The sequence below is a fragment of the Lutjanus erythropterus genome, chromosome 11 (genome assembly GCF_056507025.1).
Source record: "Lutjanus erythropterus isolate fLutEry1 chromosome 11, fLutEry1.hap2, whole genome shotgun sequence".
Lineage (NCBI taxonomy): Eukaryota > Metazoa > Chordata > Actinopteri > Lutjaniformes > Lutjanidae > Lutjanus > Lutjanus erythropterus.
Window position 1 is genome coordinate 27,184,213 of NC_139327.1, and position 23,612 is coordinate 27,207,824.

The following is a 23,612-nucleotide window of genomic DNA, read 5'->3' on the forward strand; positions in this document are numbered from 1 at the left end:
AAGCAGGGAGGTTATTTTTCGGTTTCTCTCTTCTCTGCTGCCGCCATCTCACCAGAGCAAAACTTCAAATGGGTAGCATATATTCCACTCTGTCTTGGCAGTGTAGCCTCACTGCCTCACCCACCTTTTTTCCTGCACCTATACTGTATTTAAAGAAACTGACTCAATGCGGGAGCCATAGTGAACATCAAGGACATAGTTTAAAGTTTGAATACACAGCACTGAGTGCTAATTATTTGGCTTTTCATATCACAGTGCTACGCTTACTAAATGTTGGGACCACAAAACAAAAAAAAGCAACACAGCAAAAACTCATGTCTATAGACAAATGATACACTTTAGCAACAATTTTGCCAGCAGTCCCTTAGGCCATAACTCCAACCTGCTCCCCAAACATCTGCTGTACCCCCACTGCTCAGCAGATCAAGATCTATGGGTTTTCACAGGCTGTGCTACTAGGACGATGTGACTTTATGGGCCACAGGGGTGGAAGTGGCTGTGCTGCGAGTGCATATTTGTCACTCCACCAACAGACTCTGCTGTTAGAGGTCACTTATAGACAGTGGTTCTTTATTCATCTTGTGCCAGGGATAAAGGCAACCATGTACCACAGATGACACAATACAGTTCAGGTCTGGTTTGTGACAAAACAGCCATAACCATATATATATAACAAATTCATCCTTTAAAATAGGGATGCGAGTTGTGGTCAGTTTTGCTTACAATAGCCTGAAAAGTAACCGGTAACAGTAAACGTTTAATTTTTAATAAATAAATGTGACATACAAGGCGTGCCTATTGTCCACAGAACTACTACACGTCCGTTGTGTCTGTAGCTGTCCATCTACACCTTGGTATATTGACCAAGACAGCAGACAAAAAGTCTCTGCGTGAGCACATTGAACTGCGTCTGTCAGTCAGCGTTGATGAAGAAACATCAATGTGATGTAGCTTTTGTTTGTGAGAGCAAGTATGTGGTCAGAGCGAGCTTGTCTGCCTTGTGCAGCTTGACTTTTAGCTCATTCTTGTTACTCTTGTTTAAGATGGGGCGCTCTACCAACATAACATAACGTAGCATGTAGACCTACACAAAGCTGCTAGCTAGCTCACACTAGCCTACAGGAAAATGTTTGTGTTATTTGTCAACAGTCCAGTTTAATGGCAAAACTGTTTGTTTTGGCTGAGCCAAAAAAAAATTAAATAAAGAAAAATAAATGGTGCTTGTAGAGCTGTTGTTTAAAAGCAATGACACACTTGAGGTCATGCTGTTCAGCAGATGGCCTGCAGCCTCATGCCTACAACCCAATCACAGCCGTGCTGATATTCAGTACAACAGCACCTCCCTATGATATTGTTTTAATATAACACGTTTCTCGAACGAGATTTCACTGAATGTAAGAATTATTTATTACAATGAAGATGGAAAAACACAGACTAGTGCGCCCTGCTTTCATAACACCTATTTAGGAAGACATGGCAATCCAAAAATGTAAAACTTTGATTTGTCTTAACAGCACTGAGTGAGTACACATAAAGATTTGAGTTTCTTGGCGATGGTGGATACAGTATCTATTGAAGGCACTTGGCTTGTGTCCACCGAGACCACCCTCTCAAGAAATACTTGTAGACAGAGTTGTTTTATGGGCCTACAGCTGAAAGAGTTATAGATGTACTAGCTTGTTGCTTTTGAAGTTTGCCTTTTTTCCAAAGAGAGACCCCCCCCCCTCCTGAGGGAGTAATACTTGGGGACAGTGTTACTTTATGGGATCTATGATGTATGGCTGTGGGAGCTGGCTTCTCTCCACAGAGCTCCCTGTGTTCTTAGATGTGGCGTGCGGGCTGCCACATACTGTGACAGACTATGATCATATTTCATGATGAAGAAAAAAGGACACACAGCCCAGTATCGATCTATTAGCTTATGGCCTGGTGAAATGGAAGTTCCAATACAGTAGCTATCTTTATAGTTTGGGTTTATGTTCCCCTCCTCCTGTCTCGGGGAGGTAACCATGGGCATCACCTACTGGTCTTTTTTTTCTTTCTCTGTCCTCTGATCTTGTTGTATCACTATCTACAACTTTCTCCCCCCCCCCCCCCCCCCCTTTCTGTCTTGCAATACTATATTTATTTATGGCTCTCCTTTTCCATATAGATGTTCACAAGATAAGAACATGTATCTTGTTCTGTCCAGCTGTAGAGTCCAGAGTCTTTCTTCAAGAAACTAAAGATGAATATTGTTTCATGTTTTAGATAAAAACACTATTGTACTTCTATGCAAAAATCATACAATTTTACAGGCACTGTGCTGTATATTTATATTTGTTTCAGTGAGTTTCATACTGTGCGACTACAAGTAATGTAGGATTTGAGAAGAAAGTTTTAGTAGTCTAAGCACTCATCTATAAATAAATGATTGAAGTAGAGTTTGAGTAATTAAAGGAAATACACAAAATTACTGCCATGGTATTTCAAGCTGGTTGCTTGGACTTTTCTGCTACAGGTGTCGTGTGCATTTACAGTAGTCAAATAGGTAGCATTAGTGTAAGTGTAGTACTCTAGCGCTGAGCTAGAAGCAGTAGTTACGTGTAGTGGTTGTAGTAGCAGCAAGAGTAGAATCCCATGGGTTTAATTTGTGTATTTTTCTGTGTTCAGCCGAATTAAATTAATAATTTGTTAAATTGTGACACAGAGGGAGATTGCAGGAAATCTAGTACATTACCTCAAGCGTCATTTGAAGCGGCATCTTTTGAGACTGAAGATTAAAGGCTCTGTTTTCGTGTCATGTCAATGATCCATACAACAGACATCCTCCATTAAATACCACATCAGTGCCATATGTAAAATGAAAGTAGAATTAAAAATGTGGTCCAGTTTTTCTATGCTGTGTATCTTCAGTACTAAAATTATGTATAAAAGTTCCATTCAGTTAGATTTGACTGTTTTACATGCAAACATGATTGCTGACAATTTGGGAATTAAGCAGTTGTCTGCTTAATTGTCATTTTGTGACATAAACTTTTGTTTCTGGAATCACTACTGTAAAATCCAACCTAATCTAACAGTCTGTACCACATCACGCTGGTGATGCCACATGCCTTCCTGTGTTGTAATTAAAAATGCAGAGCTCCAGGAGACACTTTGGTGAGACTCATTAAAAAGAAGATGACACGCACAGCCATTCTCTCCGGTTACCTGGTGTTTTGGACAGTAGGGGAGGACTGGTAGGAATGGAAGTTCCTGAGGGAGCTGCTAGTAAAGAAAAGAGTTTTAATGGGTCTACGATTTTTCATTGTGCTGTGTGGACTGTTTTCAGTGTTTCAGTATCCAACAAACCTTTTGATTTGCAAAAGAAACTTTGTAGGATAATGCATCCAAATGACAACTTTTATGTGAACATAGACACTAAAGGTTCTGAGGTTATTTTGCAGGTCTGGTGCCTGTTGCTGAGGCTTGACAGTGCGCAACATGACTCCAGTTAGAGCCTGCAGATATCTGCTGACTTAGGATGGCTGTAAAGAGACTCACCAGAGTAAATGAAAGGCTGTCAGTATAGGCTACCAACTGTGACTTATAGAGCTGGTAAGACTCATTTCTGAGCAATCACATACTGTATCGGCTGGTTGAAAACATGTTCAATAAAAGTCAGAAGAAACATCAATACGGGGTTTATGCGATTTTAAAGAGATTTATATGAATGTGCAGTCATCAAATAAAATAACTAATATAATATAGAGCACAAGTGCACTGTGCTGTCAACCTGCTCAGAGGAGGCAAGCATTGGACCAAGCAAGATGCTCTCAGTCTGTGAACCAGGACTGCAGTGCGCTGTTGGATTGGCATTGCCACACTCTTAACTGTGCCTCTCCTCCCACTGGGATGCACTGCGAGTCAACGAGATACCCAACTGGCTCAGTCGAGGAAATAACCTCTGTTCACCCCAGGAAAATACCAGTGTTCAGTTCTGTGCCCTGTGCTAACACAAAAGTGGTGCCCCGCAACTTTGAAAAAGAATAAAAAGAGAAATTGAGCTCATCTCCTCGTCTTTGCTTAGCCACATGAATGCCAAGTTTTGACAAGGAAAAAAACCCCTACCCCCTACTTCTCGTGCCCTTGTTCAGGCCACTGGTTGCATGGTTGTGATGCTACTGCATTGAAAATATTGGTCCACAAACACATAAAGACCTGTAAAAGTGCTTAAAAAAACACTTATGGTGAACAAATTAGTTCCTGCTACAGTACATATCTCCAAGACCACATTTTGCCATAATGACACACACACACAGATTGTTTTCACCCTGTGGTTTTTCACACAGAGGGTGAAAACGAGATTATCAGCCTGTTTTACCTGTATTGAACCAAGTTGTTACAAGGCTGCTGGGTCATACCCTTGTTGATGTATGTTGCTGGGGTCACACCAGGTTGTTGCTATGTGGTTGCTATGGTGTTCTATATGTTTAGCAAGATGTTGTGAAGTGGTTGCTGTTCCCTGTTGTTGCTAGGCTGCTGGACATTGGGACCGGGCCAGTGTTTCTGTGTGTATTCAGCACCATGGAGAGCGACAGCAGGAGTATCAGTCCATTGAAAAAGTGCCAAAGAAACAATAATATCAAGATGCCCTTGAAACTCTTTTTTTAATTATTACTCTTTTTTATTCTAGCCTTAACAGCTTGTTTCACATTTGAACTCCAAAAATGCACAAATACCAAACATCTACATTATTCCAAACCTCCCGTATCGTTGAAACGTGTCACAATGTGCAGTATGAGTCACTGCTATTGATCCTGATTGTGTGAAGCAAGCAGCACACAGGAGACAGGTTTTTCCATTGTTTGCTGGGGGTGTGTGAACTGGGCCATAGCAGCAGGGGGCTTCCTTTCATCTACACCTTCTCTCTCTTTTTTCTCTCCCTCTGTCCCTCCTGTCATTCCCTCTTTTTCCACACAAATATGGTCTGTCACCCTTCAGTCTGTTTCCCTCAGTGCATCCCTGTCTCTTTTAGCTTTTCTCAATTACCTCTCTGTTTCTCCATCTCTTTCACTGTCTTCTCGCTCATTCTTATCCTGTTGCTTTCCTTCGTCGCCGCCTTCGTCCACGTACTCCTCCACTGTGTTCTTTAATTTCCTGTGCATGAAAGATTCATCTGCCTGCTTTAATAATAAATAAGGAGGCACAGTTGAAAAGTGCAGAAGGCACCCTTGACTATAGCGGTGAGGTTCCAAAAGACAAGGCAGAGTAATTTTCCTGCTCTATCTATCCCCCCTTCCCTCCATCCATCCCCTCTATTAATCTTTCTCCCTTTGTCACTCCATCTCTTTCTTCTCTGCTGTCCCAAAGCATCCTGAATGAGACCCTATGGATAAAGACAAGGCACCGAATCACAGTGGATGGCAGGAGATCTTAGTTATCCACAGTATACTGATTCAGTGAGTCACTTAGTCAAACACTCACGATGCTCTAACACTGAGATTTTATTTGTTTTTTGTTTGAAACCCAAATGAAAAAGTTAACTTTCCTCTCATGGCTCAAATACAAGTGCTATAAAGTGAGACTGTGGCACGAAGTCCAAGCTGCTGATTTTCTTTTTGGGTAACTTTCTATCTAAACATATTTTCAACAGATGAGAAAAGTGAGAAATTACAGTATGCAGAAGATGGACTAAACTGAAAGGAAATTTTGGATAGAAGAATCAAACTGTAGCTTGACACTGACTGTATAAATAATTTTACTTAAACCAATAATTTGTAACATTTCTACATTAAAATGTTTAAAACCTCTTGACATGTTATATATTTTGTTGAGTTGGTTACCTACATTATCCCAAATGTTCAAACGCAGAGAAATCTATCATTTATTCAAGGTAATGGTGTGTTTCCTGCTAGCCAGGCTAGCTATTTGCTATTTGCTATAACTTCTGAGAAAACTCCAGCTTTGCTCTCCATGGGCTTCCACAGTGCATCAACATCATTGTGTAAGCTCATGTTAAACTGGTGGCTTTATGTTGTATAACAAAGCAGGTAAAAGAGATTGAAGAGTTGAAAAAATATCAAACAGTTCATTTTTTTCTGTGAAATACTCACTTTTAATCCTAATTCTGTTCTAATAATACTGTAATCCAGAGGTTTTCAAAGAAGCCGGTAGGCCTCCCAGGAGGGCTTCAAACAGTTTCAGGGGAGGTTCAGTGAAGTGAAGTGAAAAAATATTACATCAGCTAACGAAAGGAGATCACATAGAATAGCCTAAATGTGTGTGATCTGGTTAAAGAGATCATTCAGAGATGCAGTATTGGGGAATTTTCAGTCTCAATATTTGAGTGTATATGGGATGAAATAACATAATCACAATCTCATTGACATCCATGAATTGGGCAAAACTATGCAAGTAAACATAGGGGAGCACCTTTTTCTAAGCTTTGTCTGAAGGGAGTCTTTGACAACAACTGCTGTAATCACCTAATTAATTTCAGGTAGTCAGTGTCATTGCTTCATCAACAACAAGGAGTAATAGTTTGCCACTGAGCACTATTACTGTGACTATAAATGCCTCTTGTAACAGACAGTACCAAGTTTCCCTGGATAAAATATTAGAATTTAAAGATTCTGTTTTGTTTTCACATACAGAGCTATGGAAAAAGATCCTCCAGAAACCATTTTAATAAGGTTCCCCAGGAACCCCTTTTGAGTTAAAGGTTCTCCAGTAACTTCTTAAGCAGGTAAGGTTCCCTCAGAATCCCCAGAGTACCCTTCAGTAATTCTAAGAGTACATTCAACTCTTAATGCCATTTAATACCATAAAACTGTGTATTTGGGGATTATTTTCCAGATGGGGGGGGAGTAGATCCATGTATTTAGGAGTCCTAGTTCAATTGTTTAATATTCACATATTGTGTTTCTCTGAATTTAGTGATTTTAACATTTTTACAAGGAAGGACTGCATGCTCCTTTTTGTGTTTTTCTTTTCTTTTAAAAAGGTTCTTAAAAAGCTGTTTTTCCTTAATTCTTAAAATGTTTACATTTTTGAATTGTGTGGTTTTACGTAACTGGACAAAAACAAAATGTTACTGCTTTTCGTTGCTCAAGCAAGCTGTTCAAATAAACTGGCCAAACGTGATTGGCAAGAACACACTCTCAGTCATTAAGTGAGTCAGTCTGCCTCCATCCATGCTCATAAACATATCTCACCTACTCCCTCCATCCTCCCTCCGTCCCTTATCCTCCTCGGGCAGCTCAGAGAACACCTGGAGAGCACCCAAAAACAAGTCTCACAATGTGTTTCTAGCAATTCTTCATCCTAACACACTCCTTCTATCTTAGGTTGTGTTCCAATACCCCAGGAGCCTGACAACGTGTCTTTGTCACCAAGAACAACCTCATCCCTCTCGACGCCCTTCTGCTTCTACATCCCCGCCTGCCTGGGGATATAGAAGAAAACAAATTCAGAAAAAGAAACATCTCCTGCCTCCATTTCGCTCAGAGCAGAATCCCCTCAGTACATGCAATAAGTAGCTCAACACCGCATAATAAAAAAACATCTCCCTGCATGTTCAGTTTCCCCTCTGGCTCCCCAGAGGTTTGTGCTGAAGTTTGGTCGATCATTCACGGCAAACAGAGCAAAGCGTTGCCCTGCATTATTTATTTATCAAGGTGTGTTTACATCAAGTCATTTACTCCTTAAAGGCTGTTTGTTGAAGCATTCATTCACTTCCACACTCCACTGATCAAGCTGGATGCATGGCTAGTTAAAATCACTTGCTGGACCAAAATATTCTCAATATGGACAGCCATCTCAAGTAGCATACTGGAACTATTTTCTAATTTCAGTAGCGGTGCTCATTCGTTATTTTCCTTTATCATTACTGTACTATTATTTACTCACATCCGTCTATCCTTGTATTTGTTATGGCACCATGTCTCTCGAGTATAAATGTTGCTGCATAGGTTCTCTCAACAATTCCTACTCTTATGCAAAGAAAATGAAAAACCTGAATCCTGAAATTTGCTCCCATGAAGTAATCTCAGGGGTAACTCTGGTATTTTTCATCCTGAATGGATTTTACTACTACTTTGTGTTTCAGTGACTAATGGGAACAACAGCTATTGACATTTTTTTGATTTTTTCTTACCGCAGAGACAAATTCTGATGGGATACTACAACTGCCTTCGTAATTGCATTTTGTTGGACTTAATTGAAGGATACTGTCATAAACTTAGTGTAGCTCCTCTCAGGAATAGGGCAGTACGTAAGTATGTGCAGCACGCAAGTGAGGGAGAGCAACGGTGAGCAGGCTGACAGTGACAGAGTGGCGCGAAGCAGTGAACTGTCAGTCTGGCAGTAAATGTACAGTACATGTTACAGTATGTTTGCTAATAAACTCTGCAGCTTCTCAAGACCAAGAAAAAGTCTTGTCTGTTATTTCCCAACTCCTGGAAAAGAGAAGGAGGTTATTTTAACACTAATGTTGTACCTTTACAACGCCAGCTTCAGAAGCTTTGTAATCCAGCCTTGAACTACAGTGTCTTTTTGGAGAAGTGATCAAATAAATCTATAATGATAAACCTACATTCAAAGTCTTCCGTAGTTGTTATCCACTTTCTCTGTCTTGAAAACCGTTGTTGTTGTTAGCATATAGCCGCCAACTGGCAATCCCTAGATGCCTTGAGTTGAGTCTGTCGACTAATCAGAGGCTGTGTTCCTGACTTATCATGTGTAGCAGTGCTAATCCATAGATTAGCAATAACACATCAATGCTCTGATCTCAGCACGAGATGGACACTTGGAAATAAAATTTGTGGTGATGACGGCAAATAGCTCAGCCCTGCAGCAAGCATCACATGACTGCATTATGCAAGCTGTAATGTGATCCTTATGTGCATTTGCAGACTGTTCAAGTACATGCTCTAAAAGTGCTTGCTGCTACTGAGAGGTTATGTTATTCTACATGTCTGACAAAATTATGTAAAGGATCTCTACAGCGATAAACCTTTTTGTTGAAGAGGGGAATACGCTTTGTTCAACCAGAAACAGCTGCTTTATTGCTTTCATCAAACTCATCCAGACTGCCTTTACAGAAACAGTCATTTTATTATTGTCAGTGTCATCTTTATTTAACCCTGACCCTTTATTCATCACGTTAAATGCGAAAATGTTGGCAGAAGAGCTCGGACATATACTGCACCTCTGTATCTTGACGGTTTATTTTGACCAAACAATCAGAGCTGAAGATTGTTGGAGCACTGGAACGACAAGCCAAGACATTTTTGTTCAATTTTATTTTGTTTTGGTCAAGTTTTAATGAATCAAGGAATCAACGTTATTTATTTTCATTACAAATCACAGGGTTGTGCAACCAAATTAGAGTTGTAGTTCCTTTATGTTACACACAAAATACAACATATATCCAGATAACCAGTTACATTCAGAATGTAACGGGGACAGTAGCAACAAGATGGGGATGATAATATGGTCGACATCTTCACATGAAAAGTTCAGCGTTTGGAAAACATTGTCCATCAACTTTGACTACACTTTAGCACGAAGCATTATGTGTATACACACAGAGTCCTCCTCCCCTCATCCCAGCAGAGTCTTGCATTTTGCGTCCTGTTAGTTGATGAGATGATTAGATGATAAAAGTAACAGTTTTAAAGAGGAAACTACTGGCCACTGCATCAACATGCGCAGCTGATTTCAGGGCAATTAAAGTGTGTATAAACCTGAACTGAAAGTGTTTCTGTAAATGAGGAGTCTGGTCGCTCTGGAAAGAACAATATAGCGGCTGTTTTTGGCTTAACAAAAGGAACTCACTCTCTCACTTACAAAAACTCTATCTTTGTCTAGTGAGCCTCTCCGTAATATTGTCAGACACTTATAATAACAATCTGTCAGTGGCAAAAACCAGCACTTTTAGTAGACTTACTTTGACGGAGCACAGTGTCTCAGAGGGATTACATTGTAGCTTAGTTTCGCTTCTGCCGGCTGCAGCGCTCTTCCTCAATACTGAACCAATTTCAAAAATCTTTTTTTCTGTTAGTCACTTAGACAAAAACACGGGAAAAGGGAAGGAAAAACAATGATGCTACCTTTTAATGTCTTGTTGGGTTAATGAACTGCACGAGTAAAATAAAAATCAAATGTATTGCAAATGGGTACTGACTTTAGATCTCACCCTGCACTTAGTCTAATAAAGTCCTAATTGTGATCTGCTTCTTGTGTCTTCTGTGTTCCAGCCCCTCTCCTCCCTCCTCAAAGCAGTTTATCATCATTAAAATGAAATGCTTGAAGAGGCTATGATGCCTGACTGTATGTAAACTACTCTTGTATATGTGTATAATATAATAAACCTACATTAGAACGACTGACAGTGAGAATGTGCCCTAGAAACGCAAAGGGTAAAGCTGCTCAGAAATGCATTTGATGCGCTACATGCCCCATGATCATCCCATCAACTTTGCTCGATGTTGCGAGAGGGTGAGAGAGAAATATTATAAATGGATTTCATTGACATGCAATATGGGATTTATGGAAAAGGCGACCGTTCACTCATCTTCATTAGATCTGGGGGGAGATGGTGAAGTAACACAGACCTTTATTTATAACTATCAGGACGAGAGGACAGGAACAAAATCCTTCTCTGACACTTGGGCGTTAAGATTTTTCATGCCTCTTAGTCGTTTGTTGCCCACAAAAACCGACGCGCAGGGTAAAAATACATCTTTTCAAGGTTTTGTAGCAGCCAATAGACGTGAGGGAGGAAAGAGACGCACCATCCGAGCCATTTTCTGTTGATGAGATGTTTCATGCTTCTTTAAGCACAGATTGCAAAATAAGAGTCACGTCGTGTCCTCCGGTGCAGAGGGAAATGATTGTGGCCTTGTGGGCAAAGCTGCTTCTGAGTATGGAATGAATGTGCCAGTGAAGCATACCACATTAAGATGCTATGGACCAGGGCGTGCACTTATTCTGCTGCTGATAATGCCCTTTGGTGTAGTAGACTCACAAAGAACTTACCACTGTGACAGCACACCATGACAGGCAGTTCAAATGCTCAGGATATGATAAATTTCCCTCCAACAATAGAGAATCACTGACCTTGTAATTTAATTATTGGTGCGCTTTCTCTCAATTATATCTTTTTTTTACATGTTCACTAATGTGATGAGTGGCTGTTATGACCCATGGCCATATCAAACCTGTCAGAGGTTATTAAATAATCTAAAATATGAGATCACTTCCTTCTTAATTTTGGATACACACTTTTTTCAGCTACAGATAAAAATAGGTTATAGAGATTCATACAATAACCAGCGAACTGACTAATGTTGCATTATGACTTTTTAAGCAATGTAAAGATGTTGATTTTTGGGTTTTCCAATACTGGTTTGCAGAAAATTGTTTGACAGTGGTAAGCCCAGGTGATTTGTTTTCTGATTGGTTCGTATTGATTGATGCAAGCCCATCAGATGGATCTCCAGGGGCTCGAATGAGTCCCCTCCAGTGCCTGGAAAAACAGCTTCAAATCCCAGGTGTGGTATCGTGCTCATTTATAATTTAAGAGCTTAACAAGCACGTTAAAACTGGTAAATTCTGACAACAAAACACAGTTTTAACACAGGTATGTGCAGCTCCTTTTTAAGCAGCAAATAAAACTCTACTGACCAAGTGAGAGAAGAGAAAAAGGTCAAGCGTGGCACAATGAGGTCTTAAAAATATATAGTGCACATAAACTTATAAGGTAACGAGAATAAAACATTAGATATTAACATGAAAAAGGAGACTAGAAAAGTGGTACATAAAATATGTCTGTTTAATAGTACATTTAAGGAGTAAGGTATTTCAAAAAAAGACAGACTTTGCAAACCTTAGATCTTAATATCAGCGTGCTATGTAGATTTGGTGCCAGATGGTTAGCAATAAAGCTGAATTAAATCTGAGGTGGGCAGTTTATTTTTATATTTGTAATTAGGTAAAATTTCTATAATAACCTTTAAGCACAATGTAATTCAAGTGGTCTGAGAGAAAACCACACTTCTGCTTCTTCTCTTGGCTCTGATTTCAGGATTTTAAAAAATATAGCCCGTGATGGGAGACTTTGGCAGAGATACAGTAGTTGATTGTTGAATCTCATTCCCAAAATGTCAGTATTGAACACTCTGGGAATGAGACTCATCTTTCTGTAAAATCCCTTACTGCATCTTTAAAGGTGCAATATGTAACAGCTGAGCATCCACAAATGAGTACTGCAGTCCAAATAAAAAGCTGGAGCCATAGAAAGTATATTAAATAGGTTAAGTAACTCAAGGAAGCTCAGACAGGCTGTAGGAACACTGCATGAGCACAAGATGAGTGCAACACTATAATTTGACAATAACAAGCAACAAGTCCTACACTGAAAGTTGGCCAGCTGTGTGTAACTGCCTAAACGTACAAAATATATTTATTTGATGTGCACAATTGAGAGAGAAATGTGAAAAGACTTTGGCAGTTAGACACTCATTGTGAGGTTATCGTTTTTAAAGGAGGTAGTGAAGCTGTGATTAGTAAAGGAAACGCCCCCTTGGAGTCTAGATACTGGTGCTGGTGGGGGTGAAAGGATGGCTGAAGATCTGGATGAGATGAGGACTGGACCTCTGATGAGCTCATCCTGGGCACTGGATTAGACGCACTGGCGAAGAAGGGGGTGGAGGAGGGTCACAACAATTCCGTGCAGAAATGACAGCTGAAAACGGCAGAGCGGAGAACAGATTTAAAGTCTGACACAACAACGTGATTGGCTGATGGAGACTGTGGCTAAATCTGATTGGTTAAAGAGTGAACACCCATGGATAGCTGATTGAGAATAAGTCGGCGCAGAGACAGCGCGGAGAGAACGACAGTTAGAGTGAATGAGGCATAAAGATAGTCTTCTTGAATGAACTTAGACTGAGCTTCACTTGTCTAAGCCTGTTATCCCAAAAACAAAAGCCCACTGCCCATTCAGTGACTGAACGCCTTCTGCCTGCAAGACTCCATCAACATATTGCTCAATTTAACCCTTATAAACATCTTCTCCCATTAGAGAATTATTCTTAGGAGTCATAAACAGACACTCATTCTGCAAACAGTCTGCATTAATTTGAACTCTAATTAAGGTGAAACAGGTAAAAAAAAAACCCTGAAGTTACAGGCTGGAATATATATTCCAAAGGAGGACATCCTGGCTACCATTGTTGTCTGAGAAGTGAGTATTTTAACAAAATGTTTATAATCTTAATCTCTGATGACCTATCATGGTCATTTTATGATTTATTACTACGACAGTGATTTTCTTTAAGCTCAAAGCAACAGAGCTCTCAAATGTCTGTCAGCTAAATGGATTCTAATTATTTAACACTTAGTCATCTACCTGAAACAAAGCAACATGTGCAACCCATTGGAGTCCTGAATCTTTCCACCTGAATAATATAAGTCCAACTACACTAACTTTTTGGGCTTTCGTCACTGCTGAGAAAAATACATAGGTCCCTTTGGTTTGCAAGACTTTTCACTAGTCAGGACTGCTAAGATTTATATCCCAATTAAGACTGTCGCATTCAAGAACAAGTGACTCATACACCAATTTCATTTAAAGTTTGTTTGTTATAAAACTGCTTGGAAACTTGACTGTTCTAATAATGTTCATGCGTACCCTTCCTAATTTGCTGGTGTGAAGTTCCCTTTGAGATTCAATCAGCAGAGGTTCAACCACAGCTAACTTTTGTCAGACACGTCGGTCAGTTGTTGTCGAAACGCTGCTGATTAAACCGCAAAAGGGAACAAGAATCCAGCACCGTGGTGTCTGTTGTACCGTCTCACATTTCCCAGACTGTACGTCCTTGTTTGTGAAAGATAAAAATAAAATATCAGGCACTTCCTTTGTTGTGACTCTACTGGGGAACTAAACAAACATTATTTTGTGATGACTGAGAAGTAGCTGATGCCGGTGTGCTGTTTAGAGCTCCTTTGGCTTTGAGAGTTTTTTGATCTTTTGTTTTGTTTTTTGTTTTTTTCCCAGAATGATTCATGTGTTGGGAGACTCTCAGTCATTTTGCTTATAAATCACCTATTTCTTAGGTGCTACCAATGCAAAAACATATATCATAACAAACAGCAAGACAACATGTGCCAATAAAAGTTGTGTTATTTTGTTTAATGCGCTTTTTCGATGGTAATACTGTGGTGTCCTTCAGATCATGTTGTCTGTATCCACTATTGAGATTATATATTTTTGTTTTCAGACAGTCTAAATTAAAAGAAACCAAAGGAATCAAGTAATAAAGGCTGAAGAATAAATTATTATTTACTGTGATTACTATCTGAGAGGCAGGATTTTGTTATTGCAATGCCTGCACTGTTGTTTCACTTGGTTTGTTTGTTTGTTGACCTCTATGTGGGACACAGAGGGGTATGCGTTTCTGTCAACAGCAGGATAAAGTCGAAACACTATTGTTCATGTCGATACCCTCCCCTGGGTATCGGCCACAGGATCCAGACAATGAGAGGGTGGGATGGAGGAGGAGAGGGTGTGACGGAGGAGTGGGCGAAGGATGGGATGGACGGACCAGAGGGAGACAGAGAGGGGAAAGAGAGAGGGAGAGAATCGGGGGGGCGGTGGACAAAGCTGTCTGTTTTGGGGCGTTCAGGTCTCAGTGCTATTTGATGAAGATGAAGTGAAGTGTTAAAAATCAATAATCTGCTCGATATGTCCTCAGAAAGGTTTGACCACTGGGTCCCCAACCGAGGGCCGTATTTGAGATGCAGGTTGAATATATTGTGAGACTTTCCAAAGCTTGACTCAATTTCACTGCTGCTCTGGCAAAAACCAAGTGAAATGACGGATAAACCAGAGCAAGATGCAATCAGATCTGATCTAAAAATCTAGAGGCACAAAATAAAATGACATTTCAACGGTAGGAATGAAACCAAGACTTGCAATACACCAAAACATATTACAGCTAAAACAGTACCACAAAAAAAGAGCTTCACGCCATTTGCACAAAATGGAAATGATGCTTAAACCTTAAAAAGACCAAATCCAATCAAGACCAATCTGCAAAGTCAGGCACTCATTTTTCCTCCATTAAATGATGATTTATCAGGTCAAATTTTAAACCTAATCTATCAGTCATGGTGACTTCGATCATCGACTCCTCAATCCTCTGGATAATGATTAAAATTGAGGAAAGACCATGAACATGATCACAGGTAATTTATTATTTATTTATGGTTTATTTGATATGGACAGATATAGTATACATAGACAAGCTGAAAATAGCTATCTGATAGAAGTAGCTTAGTGTTTGTAACCAATCTAATTTGCAACACCCGTCTCTAGAAGGGCTTTATGAAAATAAATAGCGGGATAAAAAGATAGTAAACAAAAGTACAATATAATATCATAAAACAAGGTAAAAACTGATAGATTCAAGCATGCATTTGAAGACTTTTCCTTTAAAAACTGTACATGAGTACATCAGGACATATGTCTGGAAGGAGCTGAAAAACACTGGACCAACGACAGCCCCTTTGGGGAATTCCTGTTTCAACTTTGTGAAAAGCAGACGTGCTATCATTAGTCACCACATGCTGTTCACAATCCTTAAAACATGAATCAAACCAAAAAACAATGACTGTGCCCTTTTCAACTCCAGAAACTCCTGCACCCACTACTTTTTGTCATCGTCGGGTTATATCACACTGAAACTCGGTAAATGGCATCTGTAATTATAAGAGATGTATGTGGGATTTTTTTTTTTGTTTGTTACACACGAGGAAAGGTTCATCTCTAACAGACATTGACCACAGTATAGCGCCCCCACCCCGATAAGCAGAGTATATCACAGGGACAAGCATCATCTACAGGCGTTCTGTATCTCAATAGATTAGAGGTATATAGAACCACTGGGCCATGGCCATGCAAAATATTGATTTGAATAGATAAAACTAAATGTGCTGTAAGAACATAATGGTCTTAGCTGAGAGGCTGTAAAACATGCGATCATCAAGCTAAGATAAACACAGGGGGGGACGTTGCTGTATATGAGTATATATGAGTGTGTATGTGCAGCTCCAGTGTGTAATAAAACATTTCAGGGAATATAGAGAAAGAAGATGCTTCAGAGGGATGTAGGAATACCAGGACACTTGATGAGGTCTCTTGACAATCAGTCGCATGGAAAATTAGACCGTATCTATATATACCAGTGTGATGTGATGTATGATCATTTTAATTGGCTATAGTTGGTTTTCATCATTTTTCACTTCACTGCATTAATTTCATCTAATTAACACAGTTAAGTACTTATTTCAGAAAGCTGGTTCACTCTGTCATAGTTTATGTCTATCAGTTTGTGTAACTCAGCTTACAAATTAGACATCACTCAGTTTTTTAAACACAAACCACAGACATGTACACACAGTGACTGAAACTCCTTTTGGGATCAGATCTTTATGATATTTTGTCTCTGGATATGATAAGAGAGTCATAAATTCTCTACTTGACTTGACTGAGTCCTTTATTGGAGTACTGAGGGTACATGTATTTAAGATTAAGATCTTTTTTGGGTCAGACTTTATAATAACTATCATTGATAAATCCTAAATTGTTAGTTAAACTTTCACAAATGGTTATTTCACTGTTCATAAACTTTCAGACAGCATTTATATATGCTTTATAAAGTATTTGCTAAGCAACTAAAGTTTTTAGAAACATGAGTTGACTTCATAATAGTTATCTAAATAATGTTTATTGATGCACTACACAGTATTTATTAACCATTTATAAAGTATTATAAGCATCCGTTATAACTTCACAATAACCATCCAGATAATATTGCCAACTCAAATACAGCAGTTTGTTGGTTTAGGCAACAAAATTACTCGGGTAGGTTCAGGAAAAATATCATTCTTTGGGTTGAAATTTGTATGTTACTTACATCACATATGTACTTAAGTTATTGAGCATTAACAAAGGGTTACAAATATCCGGTCCATCTGTCTATGTTATGATTTCTTAATGGTTTGCAAACCATTTGATAATCATAAACAAAGACTTTATATAGTACATAAAATATTTGAATGTATGCATCAGTAAAGTGTTTACTGATTTAATCAGTATATAGTGGTGATTGACACAATATAAAATTTATAGACTAATTATTTTATATTACACAAACTAATGATAAAATAAAATTATTAATTATAACTACCAACTAAAGTTTTTAACCCCTCAGTTTTATTAATGATGGTTATTATGAAGTGTGACACTGGTGGTTTATATCACGTGGTTGGTGCACTATTTTAAACGGTGACTCTCTGTATGTGTCAGCAGCAGCCTGAGGAAAATCTTGATGCTTGAAATATCACTCATCAGTAAATAAACATCTTTTAAACTCGTGTGTTTCCCATTTATCAAATTTGGCTGAGATTCCAACCAATCATCATTGCCATATTTGCCTGGGACTGACTCCACTGTTCCCACTGACAGCACCGACAACAACTGTTTACATACCTAACTAGGAGTGTGCACTTAGTAAAGTGCAGATCCCTCCAGACAGATGATAGTAGTACCCACTGCAAAGCCACCACAACTGCCAGATGCAACCAGCAGAGATTTGCCAAGTTCTGCCAACATTAACACAACCCCACATGCGCTGAACCTAACCGAAAACAAGATTTCAAACTTAAGCAGTTGTTGGTCCCTAGCAGCCAATTATACGAGTGAGAAATCAGCTGGCAATGGTCGTATAAAACAGCAGTAAAAATAAATTGAATTATGCCTCACAGTAGTATGCCTCCACCAACAAGTCAAGCTGCAGTTTATATCCATCTTATGTCCAGACTCATATAATGTATGTATTAAAGACTATAAATGAATTTAATGTGGAAATTAACACTATATTGACCTGTAACTCTGGAGGGGGTCATCTGACCTGGTTTCAGATTCACTAACATGAAATAAAACATCATTCCTCTTTTGCTTCAGCTGTGAACAGAGGAGCACACTGATCCTGTCATCAGGAAGCCTGTTGTTGAACATGCAACAGGATGCTGCATCAGATTTCTTTCACAATGACACACAGCACAGGATAAAACAAGTAAAGTAAGTAAAAAAGATCAGGTCCATTTTAGACGCCCCACGTCTGTCAGACTGGGCCATCATCAGGCTCACACTGTGTCGCCTGAACTTGATTAAAGATCTTAGTGCATGTTTTAGTCAACTGGGTATCCAGCAGTCTCCGTTAATTTCCATGTAGTATGACAATCTATTTGTACACTTGAGTTATGTAATGCGTCACAGTTCACATCAATCTTTGTTGCATCACAAGCTGCGTCACTGAGTGAGGTAATGCAGTGCATGCCATTCAAATCTATCTGGACTTAAACTGCAGTATCCTGTAATGATGATAACGGAATAATAACACGTAACACTGACTTGACTTTTACTTAAACTGATTGCACTGCTAAAGTAAGTTTCATGAGCCCGTTAAATGATGTTCATATTACATGAAAAGAAATGGAGGCCAGAAACTGCCTGGAACTATGTAGAAAAAAGAAACATATCTAAAAATTTAAAACTGTTAATCAGGCTTATTCAATTAGAGGCCTGTGGGCTTCTAAGAACCTGAATCTGGGTCTTTGATCATTTATAAATACAAAAAAAAAAGTATTTCATTGCAAAGGTACATGGTATTTTCCTGTACGTTTATACATAATGTTTCGATTTCAATAGTGAACATGAATGAAGTGGAGAAAAAATGAAAAGGTCCACTGTTTTACACATTTATACACCTAACCTTACAAGTCAGACAGGAAATGTAGGCCTGCAGTATAACATTTAAAATATAAGTCTATCGCACATAATTCAAAGAAAACACAAAAAGAAAATAACATCAGTTATAATATATCATGTATGCACAAAGGTGAAACTAAACCCTCTGAAAATGAGGATTTCACCACCGGGTGAGGGTCAAGCCGGAACCTGTGAAGTGCTTCCTCCTGCCTCTGAAGTTAAAAAATGTGACTTCCACCCCAGAATAACATATTCAAACTATGATGTATGAGTCTGGGAGAGCCTTCAATTAATTTTCCATGCCAGGTAACGTGAAGGTGCCATAACCCTGGTACATTAAGCGGAACTAAATGGAATAATGCAGACATTATGGTTCATTGCAACAACTAGGTTCCATATCACCCGCAATCTATTTTGGCTAATCAATCTGCCAGCGCTTCTACAAGATTAATTATCCTGGTCTGGATCTCTGACTATGAAGCTCCAACTCCTTTCTTTCCCTATTACACTTCACCACATCCCCCACCTGCTGATACTTCAATAATTACTACAGCGGTTAAATCATGGTCTCTGGAATAATAGTTCACTCTTTAGTGGACACTATTGACCCCATGATTTGGTTGCTATAGATAGACTGAGTAATCTTGCAGCAGTCCCTGTGTAGAACCGTTCTTACTCAAGCGGATCCCCAGTGGGTCATGTGACCACAGGCTATAAGCTTTTCCATGCCATGGATCTATATTGATGAAGTCCTAACTGGAGGGGTGATGTATTTGCCCCCTCTAGCAGGCTGTCTCTGCGGTAGCTAGATTTGGTCTTGCCAAATTTGCTCTGCAACCAGTGTGGATGTTGAACTGGGCTGAATGGGCTGGTGGCCAAGGAAAGAGAGCCAACATTGGTGGGGGGTTTTTTTCCCACAAAAACACTATATCAAAAGGCAGCAAAGAGGAGGGAATTAATTAAACTACCGTATAAGCTACACTTGGCTTAGTGCACACCAACTAATTTTTCTAACCCAGTGAGTTTTAAAATGCTAACTGGCCAGTCAAATTTTGAGGCAGAGGGCTCATTTAGCAAGTTGGAACACATGAAGAATCAACTGAGAGCCTGGATAAATAAGAAAATATCCAAAGTCTGTTAAGTGGAAAATCAATCAGTTTTGAATTTTAATTAAGTGAAGGATGTTTTTGTGCAGAGGACGGCCAAAATCAGCAGTGACATCACTTATGTGTTCATGTGTAAGGCTGATTTAGATTGACAGACTTTATGATCAATGCTGAATGATAAATATCAGGCCCTGAAAAACAATTTTCAGTTAGGTGCTTCTCAGATGTGTGTTCAAGTTTAATACTCTGAATGGAAAATGCAGAATTTGTTTTTATTCTCTAATAAATGCGTCAGTTTCTTCATGCTGTTGAGTCTACCATCCACATAAGTGATATAGTAAACAATTTGCAAGAGTATTTTTGCTGCAAAACTGCAGTAACTATCATTATATGGATATGGTATTGAGATTGTGTTGAAGAAATACTGTCAGTGTTAAATATGAGTAAGAGTAATTCATGCTTTAAAGCCTTGGAGAAAAAAAACCCCTAACACAAACAGACAGGGGAATTAGATGCCCAGCCAAATAGTTTTCTCTGGCAACAGGAGAGCAACTATCTCTTTATGTGCAAATGAGCTTTATGAGCCCCTTAACTAAAGCATTCCTTCTTACATCTCTCTTATGATCAACTTAAAGCACCTTTAAATGATCACTTGACGCTTAAGGACCCGTGTCCACATTGCATTTCTTTTTGTCTTTTTTCGTTCGGCCCAAAGTGCGCTGGGATGAAGTGTCCGTGCTGGTAAACAAAACGGCCAATGTTAATTTGTTTATGGCAACAATATCTTGAAAGTTCTTATGACCGCCATTTTTTTATACTGTAGCATGGGTTTTTATTATTTATTCATATCCATTTCTTTGACATGTTTTTCACCGTGAGCACGAACGAGAAGATGTGCTGCCTTGGTTTGACTCGGTTCATCAGCCCAGTGGGATCTGCATCAGGGATTCTCACTTGAAGCTTTGTCTTGATACTGGCTTGTCTTCAGTCAAGTGGCTGTAAAATGCTGCTTAACCACATGCCACTTCCTATAAATTCTTCACAATAAAGGTCCCACAATATTTTGTTATCAAAGCTTTTCTTATGAACCTGCAAAATTGGGAAATGTTTTCAGCAGCAGTAATTTGACATGGCTATCAGCTGAAAGTGAACATGACAGTAAAAATAATGCAGATACCTTGTAGTAAAAACAGCGATACAGGAGAGAAACTAAATTTCAAGCCCTAGAGATTCACACACAGGCCTTTGGAAGCTACAAAAGAACGGAGAGCGGATCGCCTTTCCCCCTGGGCTCCTGCACACACGAGAGCTGAGTCTCTGCTCTCCAATGCACACAGAAAGGTAAACCAAAGGTAAACCGTGACGACACCGGCGCCTTTTTGAAAGGTTCAGAGATTTTCAACTCAAAACACTCGGAGAGGCCCCACAGAATGGCGGAGTGCTCAGAAAAAAGACTCCAGACACATCAAGGCTTTCTGTTTCTCAAGGCGGCTGCACGCAGTTGCAAACACTCATTGACCCTTGTTGGGAACAACTGAAAAAAGGTGCTGGCGTTTAGAAAAAAAAAAGCTATGTGGACATGAGCTCACATATCAAGTTTCCTTCAGGCAGCGTGCTCGCTGCTCTACTCTCTCTGTTTAACCCCTCACTTGTACATTCGACCTGTGCATGTCAATTTTCTGGGTGGCTGGAACTGGTGACTTCCACACAATGTGTTTTACGAAGACTGAAAAGCTTGCTGGGTGAAGCTGTAAACCTCTGAATTTATAAGACATATTTCCTTTCAAATGTAGAAAACCTTTGAGTGCCAAAAACTCAACAAAAGAAAGTGAATCAGTGCACATTCTGTCAGGTAATGCATGTCAACATTGTGAAGATTATATAATCAAAGACTTGCCAGTAACTCTTCTGTAACTCCAGGTGCAGCATGACATTTCTTTGCTGTTTGCTATCAGATATGGCATTTATGTTTGTTTGATGAGTTGTTTCTCTCTGTCCGCACACCGTTCCCCAGGTTTGTGCTGAATCAGAGGCATGTGGCTGTGATTGGCAGCAAAACACTGAGGTGCGTCAAGGCTGCCAGAAGTAAAAAAGAGAGTTTGATGCTTTAACTTTTTTCTTCTCAGCAAAGGAAAAACTATTTCCATTCAGGTTTCAAGACGCATGTTTTCAAATTAACTTAAAATCTGTGGAAACCCAATGAGCCGGAAGAACAAGCATTTGAGATTTTTTTCTTTTATGCATATGGTATCGATTATAAATTTTAAATAATCAAATTTTAAATGCCATAATCTCAAGATCACAAGGTAATTGTTTTGTTATTTGAGATAACAAAGCTTGTTTTATCATGCTAATGGGTTAATTTATCTCATTATCTCAAAAAAACAAAAGGCAGATTTTTTTTTTTAGATAATTTATCACTTGGTTTTTCAAGTTATCTCTAACAGAAAGACACAATGAAATCCAATAATGGGCACTGACCTTTTGATCTTTGACATTTTCAGCCAAAATCAGTTGCTACAGTTGCCAAGATGCCATCTTTGGACTTGTACTTAGGAGACTTTGGGCTTAGTAATGTTTTAATTTGAATTTTGAATTTTCTTGCATGTTGGACCAGTAGCTTTTATGTCATCTTGTGAAACCTTGTACAAATCCGCAACATCACCTGTGATATAACAAAAGAGAAACGGCCTGAAATGAAATAGTCTTATTGTTATTTTGTTCTTAGAATTATGTGTCTAATAAAAGGCTTTCGGCTCAGCTTTAAATCAAGTGAGGTTAAGTGAGATGTTTGTATTTGTGTATTTGCAGTGTATGTTTATTATGCAATGCTGTTTTGTCTGTATGCTTTGTTTTCTCTTGAAAATGAGATGCTACTTCTCAAGGGGCTATTCTTCAATAAATTCCAAGTAAGCGAGAAAATTTCATAATTTTTCCATCTCCCCGGCAGATGGAGAAGTCGGCAGTCATGTGATGCAATAATATCACCTACAGCGGGACAGAACAGTCCCGATCGAACAGAGTAAATCACTGGCTTCATTGCTACTCATTGGCGTTGTTGTTGACTTACGTGATTCCTTCTAGATGACTGCTAATGTGAAAATGCCGCTCTTGCTGCTCTGCCTTCGTGATATACATAGAATTCATGCAGGCATTCACAGACACAGTTTGAGGTCAATGCAGGAACAAGTATGCACACGTGCCACCCACAAATATTCCTTTTCAACCACAAAGTCAACGCTGATGGAGGTCATAATGACAAAGTGTCACAGTTTAGAACACAGGCCGCTTTATTTATGACCAATAAAGTCTGAATAAATCTTTCTCATTCCTTTAATCCATGTCGGCAGTAAATCACCTCAGCGCGCTGTTTGAGTTTCACAGTTATGACCCATTACGTTTGATTGAAAGTAGGCAGTATTTCATTTTCCCCTAAGGCTCATGCTATCACCTGACGCAAACAATCGCATAATTTGACTGCGTGGAGGCCTCTGTAATTAAATTAATGAGGCTGTGGCGGGGGGAGAAAGATGTCACAAACAATGACTAACCTCTTAACTCACCTCTCACCTTCAACTTTATTTTCTTCATTCTTTGCTTTACTCTTGGGTCTTCTTTGTCTTTCTGAAAGGCATACAGAGAAGAACAGAAAGTTGAACAAAACAATGAACAACAACAGTCATTACAACAAAAACACCTCACAG